Source organism: Armigeres subalbatus, chromosome 1 (assembly GCF_024139115.2).
Source record: "Armigeres subalbatus isolate Guangzhou_Male chromosome 1, GZ_Asu_2, whole genome shotgun sequence".
In the NCBI taxonomy this organism is placed as follows: Eukaryota; Metazoa; Arthropoda; class Insecta; order Diptera; family Culicidae; genus Armigeres; species Armigeres subalbatus.
The window spans coordinates 163,436,281-163,446,164 of record NC_085139.1 but is presented as its reverse complement, the minus strand read 5'-3'; the positions used below and the strand labels follow the sequence as shown (position 1 = coordinate 163,446,164).

Sequence of the window (9,884 nt, the reverse complement as noted above, 5' to 3'; positions counted from 1 at the left end):
AACGCTCCACCACAGACCAGGTGTTCGCCATTCGCCAAGTACTGCAGAAATGTCGCGAATACAACGTGCCCACGCATCATCTATTCATCGACTTCAAAGCCGCATATGATACAATTGATCGAGACCAGCTATGGCAGCTATTGCACGAACACGGATTTCCGGATAAACTGACACGGTTGATGGATGGATCGGGTGATGTGCATAGTTCGAGTTTCAGGGGCATTCTCGAGTCCCTTCGAAACGCGCAGAGGGTTACGGTAAGGTGGTCTTTCGTGTCTGCTATTCAACATCGCTTTGGAAGGGGTAATACGAAGAGCAGGGATTAACACGAGTGGTACAATTTTCAATAAGTCCGTCCTGCTATTTGGCTTCGCCGACAACATAGATAGTATGGCACGTAACTTTGAGAAGATGGAGGAAGCCTACATCAGACTGAAGAGGGGAGCCAAGCGGATCGGATTAGTCATTAACACGTCGAAGACAAAGTACATGATAGGAAGAGGTTCAAGAGAAGACAATATGAGCCACCCACCGCGAGTTTGCATCGGTGTTGACGAAATCGAGGTGGTAGAAGAATTTGTGTACTTGGGCTCACTGGTGACTGCCGAAAATGATACCAGCAGAGAAATTCGGAGACGAATAGTGGCTGGAAATCGTACGTACTTTGGACTTCCAAGACGCTGGAGTTCGCCGCCAAGATCGAATAGAGTTCGCCGCCGTACCAAACTGACTTTCTACAAAACGCTTATTAGACCGGTAGTTCTCTACGGACACGAGACCTGGACGATGCTCGTGGAGGACCAACGCGCACTCGGAGTTTTCGAAAGGAAAGTGCTGCGTACCATCTATGGTGGGATGCAGATGGCGGACGGTACGTGGAGGAGGCGAATGAACCACGAGTTGCATCAGCTGTTGGGAGAACCATCCATCGTTCACACCGCGAAAATCGGACGACTGCGGTGGGCCGGGCACGTAGCCAGAATGTCGGACAATAACCCGGTAAAATGGTTCTCGACAACGATCCGACGGGTACAAGAAGGCGAGGTGCGCAGCGGGCAAGGTGGATCGATCAGGTGGAAGATGACTTGCGGACCCTCCGTAGAATGCGTGGTTGGCGACGTGTAGCCATGGACCGAGCCGAATGGAGAAGACTCTTATATACCGCACAGGCCACTTCGGCCTTAGTCTGAATAAAAAAAAATATCATCTTCCAAACTTAGACGTACATATTCATGATAGAATTAGAGGCGAAAGTATAGAATTGATAGTTCCGTTAGGATACGGCAGGCATGAAGAATGTTTTTATAGAAGTCGATTTGAAAGCGAGCGGAAGGGCAATGTTTGTGATGGCACATATCGTTTCTATAAAAACATTATTCATGCCTGCCGTATCCTAACGGAACTATCAATTCTATACTTTCGCCTCTAATTCTATCATGAACATGTAGGGGAAGGAGGGGCAATATGCCCTAGCTAAGCAAAGACTGCTTCTATGCCTTAGCTATAACGATTTTCATGGGTGTTTCTACCTCACGCAACAGTTAAACAATATAGCTAGTTGATGCCATTCAAAAATTGTCAAATATCTCAATCATATTGATAATATTCACATTTCAAAAAAGTGGTGATACTCTGTTGCCGGAAAACTTATGAGGCAAAACTCCTTTTAGCTGGTAGCTCTTAGGGAACAAAGCACCATGCGTTGGCGAATCAGCATTCTGGTATGGATAGTGCATGGAGACGCAAGTACATTGTAGGTTAGTGCCACTAGGGCGTTTTGCCTCGCCAAAATGTTAGATGTTTCTTCAAAATGTGGAAAATTTCAGTTTTTCCTACATTCCTATCTATTATTTTGACACTTTTTTCGCCTATCCTACATAATTTCACGTCTAGTTCTATTAAGGCTATCTCAAACATGGTAAATATAAGTAAATACCCGAAAGTCGTTTTGCCCCGGGGGGCGTTTTGGGGCCTCTTTCCCTACGTCTAAGTTTGGAAGATGACATTAGCATTTCCATATCATTGTAAATCATTTAACTTCACGTAGAAGTAATACACTCAAATCATTAATTAGAGTTCTACTTTATCGATAAAGTAGGATAAAGCACTAAAAAACACATATATTGGGCCAAAACCTGCATTAAAATAGCATTAAAGGCGATTATAGGGATTATTGGCATTTAATGTTTTGGCGTAAAGGCGCATTACAATCTGTCTACTCGTCTGAGAGGCATTTTGCTTTTGTTTTGCGATGTGATTTGATTTGGATACATTCGAGAAGCTTGTTAAGTAAATAAATTAGACTCCGTGATAAAGTTTCGTCTTTTTGATTATCATTAAAAAATATTAAACCTGAAGAAAATGTAAATTAATTTATGTTTTATTTTTATTTTCAGGATTTTGTGAACTGGTGAGCAAGTGAGACATTAATTCGTTGCGTCGGAAATTAGGTCCAAGGTATAAAACAGTTCAAGAAATAAACAGATCACAATCCTGGTTGTACGTTTTTATTTGTATATCAAAATGGTACTATATTTAGGATGATCATCTATGCAGACCTTTAATTTGACAAAGTACATGTTTCCAGAATGTTGTGACGTTAACTGATAGTAGCTGCAGATGCCACAAATTTTTCGTAAAGCTTTCGTTCGTTTATATTTTTATTTTTAATTACTTGAAAGCTCCAGTACTTATTCCCTCCTAATTAATTTATCAATAGTTTATATACAACCTGCCAGCATGACGCTATAATTGACTGATTAAATTGGATACCGAAAAAGTACTACGTAACGTTCGAGCACTCTCTGGAGCATCTTCTGGAATACCACTTGAATCACCTTATAGCAGTGCCTTCCCCCATGCTTCAACCAATCATTGTTGCAGGTCAACGGAAAGGGGTAAGAAAGTTTCGATCCGTCCTCAATTTGCTGGGCAATATAGTCAAGTGGTTTGTTGAAAATAGATTGCGGAAAGGTGAACTAGGCTAGAGAGCGAGGCAAAAAGTTGCTCTGGTGAAGATTGGAAACTCTCAATTGAGTTTCTTTGTTGTTTTGCTAAGGGCATTGCTTGCGGCAACGAATTAAAGGTGATATATGATAGTCTATTTCACTGGATTCGTCTCGCACATAGGTTGTATATGTTGATAACAGTTCATCAAATATGAATATTCCTGTGTTTAGAATTATGTTAGCAATCCTCGACAATGAAACTAATAGCCTGCTCTGATTATAAGTGGACATTGATTTCAAGATACCTTTTATAATCTTCATAATAAACCTCATATGTGATTAGATCGAAAGTCTTGAAGAAACAAAATATATTTTCAATCGAACAAAGAAAATCCGTTGATAATATTTACCTGCACCCTAGCATTTAATGCCTGCATTAATCTCGTTTGTTAGATGTAATACTAAGAAGTAGTGTTGAGAATGCTTCGACAATCTGCCAAAGATATAGCTACCCCTCTTTGTACACCTTGGGCGAAATTCCAAAACCAATATGATACCAAACTTTTCAAGATCATTAAAATAAATTATACCCATCTCAACTGAGCCAAAGAATGTTTCTCCATTTCAACTCAATCAGTTTATAGCATCCATTCAATTTCGACGCTTTACTTACTATGGGTTCACACATTTCGCTTCAAAATATCTTTACGACCGCAGAGACAAAAAAAACTTCAAGCATTCAGCTCAGCACTCCCGCGCGCTGCGATAACTAAATTAAGCAATTTCCAACTTTAGTTCACGTCCCATTTTCCGAGCGGAGGATTATGAGGACATATTCAATCTGTCGTACCGTTCCGGATCATTTTCGTTCTTCGCCAAGGGACTTTCTCTCTGTCGCCCATCCATTCCGCTTTTCTATCTTTAGGTATTTTCCACATTGCCAGTCAGTATACGATAAAGCGACAGTTTTCAACCGCAGTTTGGAAGCTTGTTCACCGACGCAGCAAAAAAAAATTCTCTGCGTTGAACCCCGTCGACAAGCTCTGAGATGACTATACTGTGTCGCAATGATTGAAATACGGCGAAATGGAAGAACGTTGGAATCCGATTATGCTTATCGGAATATTTGAATATCAGATCAATCAGATAATTACAATTGCGCTTCATGATTATTTCTTATTTTATTTTGTGAAACAACAGTTTATACACAAACAGAAAAAAAGTAGAAGGAGGTATTCAGACACGACCGCCAGTTGGACGTAGGATTACACAAAGTGTGAATAATTTAATTTTGAAATTCCGGATATATTTATTGACGTTGATCTTAGGCTGCTGTAACTGCTATCAATGCCATGGTTGCGATCGAACTGCAGTCATTAGGCGTCCCATGCGTCATTTCTGTATAAATTATTATTAGGGAATGAAATTGCTTGCTTTTCACTGGATGTCATGAATTCTCTGCAAAACAATTTGGAGAAAATTCCTCTTAATACTTAAACTTCATTCGAAAGCGAATAATTGTTTCAGCGTCTCCGTTCGTCGAGCGCTTGTGGTTCTGTTACCGACGGCAACACTGTGCCTTCGACAAGCGATTATGATTTATACTTTGAAGAAAATTCGTTTCGGCTCAACCTTTCTTTGAACAAAATGGTGATGCTGAAAATATCCGATTTCTTTTCACAACGCACCTTTCTAATCACTAACAGCATTTAAATTCAGAAAATATCGCTTCGCTGCCACTGACTTTGGTCAGTAACTCGATTATTTGCCGCTGAAACGCAATTGGTTTTGGAAAAATTCCACTCAACTTTCTCCAGAATGGGGCCCTGACAAGAATCGATTCATTGTCAATAACCAACCATTTATTTTAATCCTGCGAGATAAATGTGACTTGAGAGTAGACCTGTGCGCCGGTGCACTTTGAACCGGCGACGGCGTGAACGCAATTTTCTAACGGCGGCAAGCCGCAGTTGCTATCGGCGGCGGCGACGGCGGCTCGGATCGGCGTGATTGAAAATTCTCATTTCGTTGAACAATAACTTTTTTGAATATTATCGTGCATTGTTTATGCATAATTTATATTGTACGCTGTTGAGTAATCCTTCAGGAGTACAATGCGAAAATTCACCTAAGATTCCTTAACATTTTCTTCAGGAATTTCTTTATTATCTCATCCAATGATTTCTCCAGGAATTTTTCTTGAAATTTCTTCATGAATTTCTTTAACAGTTCGTCCGGGAGGGTTTGTAATACCTAGTGAAAATACTATCAAAAAACCTGAATTACGCCTTCCTTAGCCTGGCGACCACACAGTAAGGCCATGCAGAAGGTGACTGGATCCATTTCCTGGTCCTGTATAAGTGTTTTTTGGTACTTCCTCATACCTATGAGCATCATCGTGTTATTGACACAGAAATGTAAAAAAATGTAGAATCCTCGCAGATAAAAACTGTGGAAGTTTTTTATAATTCATAGGAAAAGGTATCCTCATAATTCATGAGGGCGAAATCTCCCACAATTATTAGAGAGAAAATTATCTAGAATTTCTAGGATGAGGTGAGTAGTTCGCCAGGATCTCGGAGGAAAAATTCCTCCAAATTCCTAAAGGAGGAATTCATCTTAATTACGGAAGGAAGGAGAGATTTCACAAAATTCGTGCGAGAGGAATTGCCCTGATCGTTTGGAGGGGCAATTCCCCAAAATTCCTGAATGAGTATTCCGGAGAATTTCTGTAGAGGAATTCATGTAGGAGAAATATTTATTTATTTTTATTTATTGACTATGACTATAAGTATATAAATGTCCCCTAAATCTAATTATTATACAAACATGGATAAAATATACTCATTATACAACTATCAGAATACATAAGAAATACTTTAATACAATAAAACAGGATTTAGCAAATTTCAGTTTTTATGTTAATTGGTGCCTCGGAAGTATTCTGCGAAAAGTCGTAAAGCAGCTGGCGATGGATCAAAATCGAAGAGATGGAACACTTTGTTGAAATTGGAATATCCTAGAGCGTCGCTCTAGGAGAAATTCTCCAAAAATGGAGAAATTCTCCAAAAATACTAATGTAAGAATATTCCACAATTTTTGTATAACGAGTTCCTATACCGTAAGGGAAATCCGTACAGCACCGAAATCCGTCCATTTCGTGAGATGTCAATAAATTAAAGGGGGATTGAAGGAATTGATTTATGAATCATTTATCTTATCCTGAACTTATACTTGACAGTAAGCTTTCTGGCCATTGAAATGGAAAGTAGGCTATGAGATTCAAATAACATAGGGTTTTTTTTTCACAAACTACGAAACGCTAAATTTGATGATTTTGAACCCACACCCTCCCCCTCGTAACACTTTTTGAATGGAAGGTTTTTTTTTTGGTGGAATAATTCCCCATAATTCCTGAATGGGCAAGTTCTCAGAACTCCAGAGGAAGGAAATCCCCAGAATTCCTCTAGATGGAGGAACCCAGAATTATAGGAAAATCGGTTTCCCAGAATTCATGGAACAGGAATTTCCTAGAGCCCTTGAGAAATTGTTCAGAATTACAGAATTTAAAAAAAATGACCAAAATTTTCCAAAATATCCTTGGAGAAAGAATTCCCCATAAGTTCTGAAGGGATAAATGATAAATCTACTCATGAGTAGATTTTCCCGAGAATTCCTAGAGAAAGCATAACCCTGAATTCTTGAAATACGGAAAATTCTTTTCCAGAATCCCTAAAGGCGGATTTTCGCTGTATTTCTTGGAGGGAATTTTATCAGAAAAAAAGAAAAGAAAAATTCAAAGTTCTTAACGGAGCCTTTTTTTATTTATTTTTTCTTGGAGAACTCTCAAATCCCTAGAATTTCTGCAGAAAGAATCGCTGGTGGCGGAGTTCCTAGAATTTCAGAATTCCCAGAAATGAATTTTTCAGAATTCCGGGAGAAAAAAATCACAGGAAGGGTTAACTAAAAAGGTGTTCGCTAATTTTTCTAGCTCTTTTATGTGTGAAATGGCTCAATGGTGGTTTTGTCAGTAATTTGAAATGCTACGCTGATCACCGTATCGAACTCTTGTGACCGTTCATTTTCGGGTCACAATTAAATATTTGGTGGGAAGACCAGTTAGTGGTTTAGCTCAAATAAAACATTGTTATAAATGTCTTGTGTTGTTGTAAATGTCTGAATGTAAAATAAATGTCTGTCTCCACTTTTTCAAGTGTTTGAGTGATGTTTATTTTGTGTACAGTAGCTTTTGGTTGATGTCTTCAGATTTATTATTTATTTTGTTCGTTTCTTTTACTCCGACTTTAATTCATTTATTTATTCAATTAGTTATTATTTATTTATTTATTTACTTATTTATTTATTTATTTATTTATTTATTCATAGTGTTTTCTTTATTTATTTATTTTGTATATTTAAATATTTATTTACTTATTTATTCATCTATAGTTTATTTATGCAATTGCTTATTTATTTTCTTTGTATTTTTTTTATAAATAACAATGCGGAAACAAGTGTTAGGGTATTTTAAATTGTTAAGGCTTAGCATGCAGCCAGTGTCGGAGTAAACTTGTAAATTAGTATAGGATATCAACCAAAATATGTTATAGTGTAAGGTTCCTGTTCGTGTATTCATCGTCTCTACTACTACCATAATCTGCTTCGTGGCCGCCATCATCGTCGTCTGGGGATTGCCTAGTCATCGAATGAGAATGAGTAATCGAGGATGATATAAAAGGGATTCCCCAAACAGGGTTGGTCTCTTTTTTTGAATAAGTCCGGAGGAGCGAAGATAGTGACGGTTCGCGGTTTAGTACGCTTTTAAACTAACCGTTAGTAGTTCCGCGTAAGTGAATAGTCGTTGAATAAAACTTAAAGTCTAAATTATACAATGATGTTAAAACTTACGAACTAATAGGTGTAATTGTTACAGTGCCACTTAAAATTAAAACACCTAAAGCTAAATTAGTACGGACCAATTGTGATAATCACCACGGACGGTTAAGAACAAGCACCAATAATCGAAAAGTGAATCTTAGCCGCGTTAAAATTGCATTGGTTACTAACGTACGACATTGGTCAAGCGAGCAGTGGTGAAAGACAAAGACTGCAGTGAACAAGAGTGGTCGAGCAGAGAACGCATGTGCAAATTGGTATTCAGTAAAACCTGTGAACGTACTGTTCAGAAAGGTGCACGCTCGCTTGACAGAGAGCACTAAAAGTGCGCGCGAAATCTGTACCGCTCCCCGGACTCGGAACTGTGGCCCACATTATATTTGGCCAAACCGTCAGTGAAGTGTGTTCCCTAGTTAATAGTGGGAACAGAAACAAGAAGAAAAAGCGAAGAAGACGAAGTTTTGAAGAAAGAAGAAGACGCAGAATCAAGCCCCAAGTTCGAGATCGCCACGAGACGAGACGAGATCATCTTGCATGTCAACGGTTCCAGCATCGGCCGCAACGGCGAGCTCAATCCAAGTAAAAGCCCAAATAAAATCCCAAATTAGTGCACTCAATAAAGTAGATTAATTCGAATATGTTTTTTTTAAATAAATTTTGTATGGCCTCTAAATCCTAACTGTATTTGTTTCACGTTAATTGTTTAAAAGAAAGTCTTGTATTCCGCCATTTTGTTGCTGTATGTCCGCCTTGCCACCAAATATAAAGGGAAGAAATATCCGGGAGAATCGAATTGGAAAACGACCCTGAAGTGAAACCGTGTTGAGGACCACTGCTCCCATGGTAATACCGTTACAGGGGTTCTCAACCGGTTCCCACAAAGTTTCACCAAGTATCACTCTGTCATAAGTTACAAAATCAGATTTCTTCAAAAACGATAGCATATCAGGCAAATTAGTGGTGTAGCGAGAAAATTTTGTTGTTGGAGAAGAGAGAGACTTCTGTATTGAGTTCGATTAAGAATTATGTTATGAGCAAATAAAATATTAAGTGCAACGGATCGATTTCCTATTTTAAAGATATTTAGAAAATACTCATCCCTACCGATATAGAAAAAAATATGCATCCCAGCTCATGATCCAAGTGATCACTAACAGGCTGTTCACTTCGAGAAGCATTTTAGAAAGGAGCTAATAGATCTGTCATTATCCGTATAGACCTTAAGGTCTATACTCCAAGGAATTCTTGGGTTACCTGTAATGAAACACATGTCGAGGTATGTCTAATTTAATTCATGAATCGCTAGGAATATTGATATATGGGCTGCAAGATATTACGCGTAGGGATCTGTAAGCCTTAATTTCAGTAAATTCTTGGAAGACTTAAAACATGTGGCGATAACATTTTTAATTAATTAATTTAATTTGGGTTCTTGGATTGCTATAATTATTTATCATATTTAAAAATATTTGAAGATCAATTAAGTGAAAAACAAGTAATCTGAACATAAAATCTTTTTGCATCCTCCCAACAAGTGACAATAAAAGATATTTGAGTGTACATGTTCGGTGGCCCTCCTTAGCCTAGCGGTAATATGCGCGGCTATAAAGCAAGACCATGTTGAAGGTGGCTGGGTTCGATTCCCGGTGCCGGTCCAGGCAATTTTCGATTTGGAAATTGTCTCGACTTCCCTTGGCATGAAAGTATAATCGTGTTAGCCTTATGATATACGAATGCAAAAATGGTAACATGGCTTAGAAGCCTCGCGGGTTATAATTGTGGAAGCACTTGATGGACACTAAGCAGCGGGGCGGCAATGTCCCAGTGGGGGACGTAATGCCAAGAAGAAGAAGAAGAAGTATAAGAAGTGTAGGAGAAACTGGGTAGACTTGATCCCCTTTTTTGATTTCCGATGTATCACAGCCAAAAATAAATAAACATACGCGATTTCCACACAGACTCTCTAAGAAATATAGTATTATACTTTACTGATGTATGACAGTCCTTAAATTATTGTTGTTATTGATACACAATCGATTT

At 38.5% G+C, this 9,884-nt stretch overlaps 1 protein-coding gene across 1 annotated transcript in view; it reads left to right on the top strand.

The window, feature by feature from the left end:
• Positions 1 to 2,400: 2,400 nt before the first annotated feature.
• LOC134208095 (uncharacterized) overlaps positions 2,401 to 9,884 on the top strand; it is a 137,153-nt gene continuing 129,669 nt past the window's right edge. The window contains exon 1 of the mRNA XM_062684184.1: positions 2,401 to 2,410. The gene's annotated coding sequence lies outside the window, so the exon portion shown is untranslated. The remainder of the gene's footprint in view (positions 2,411 to 9,884) is intronic.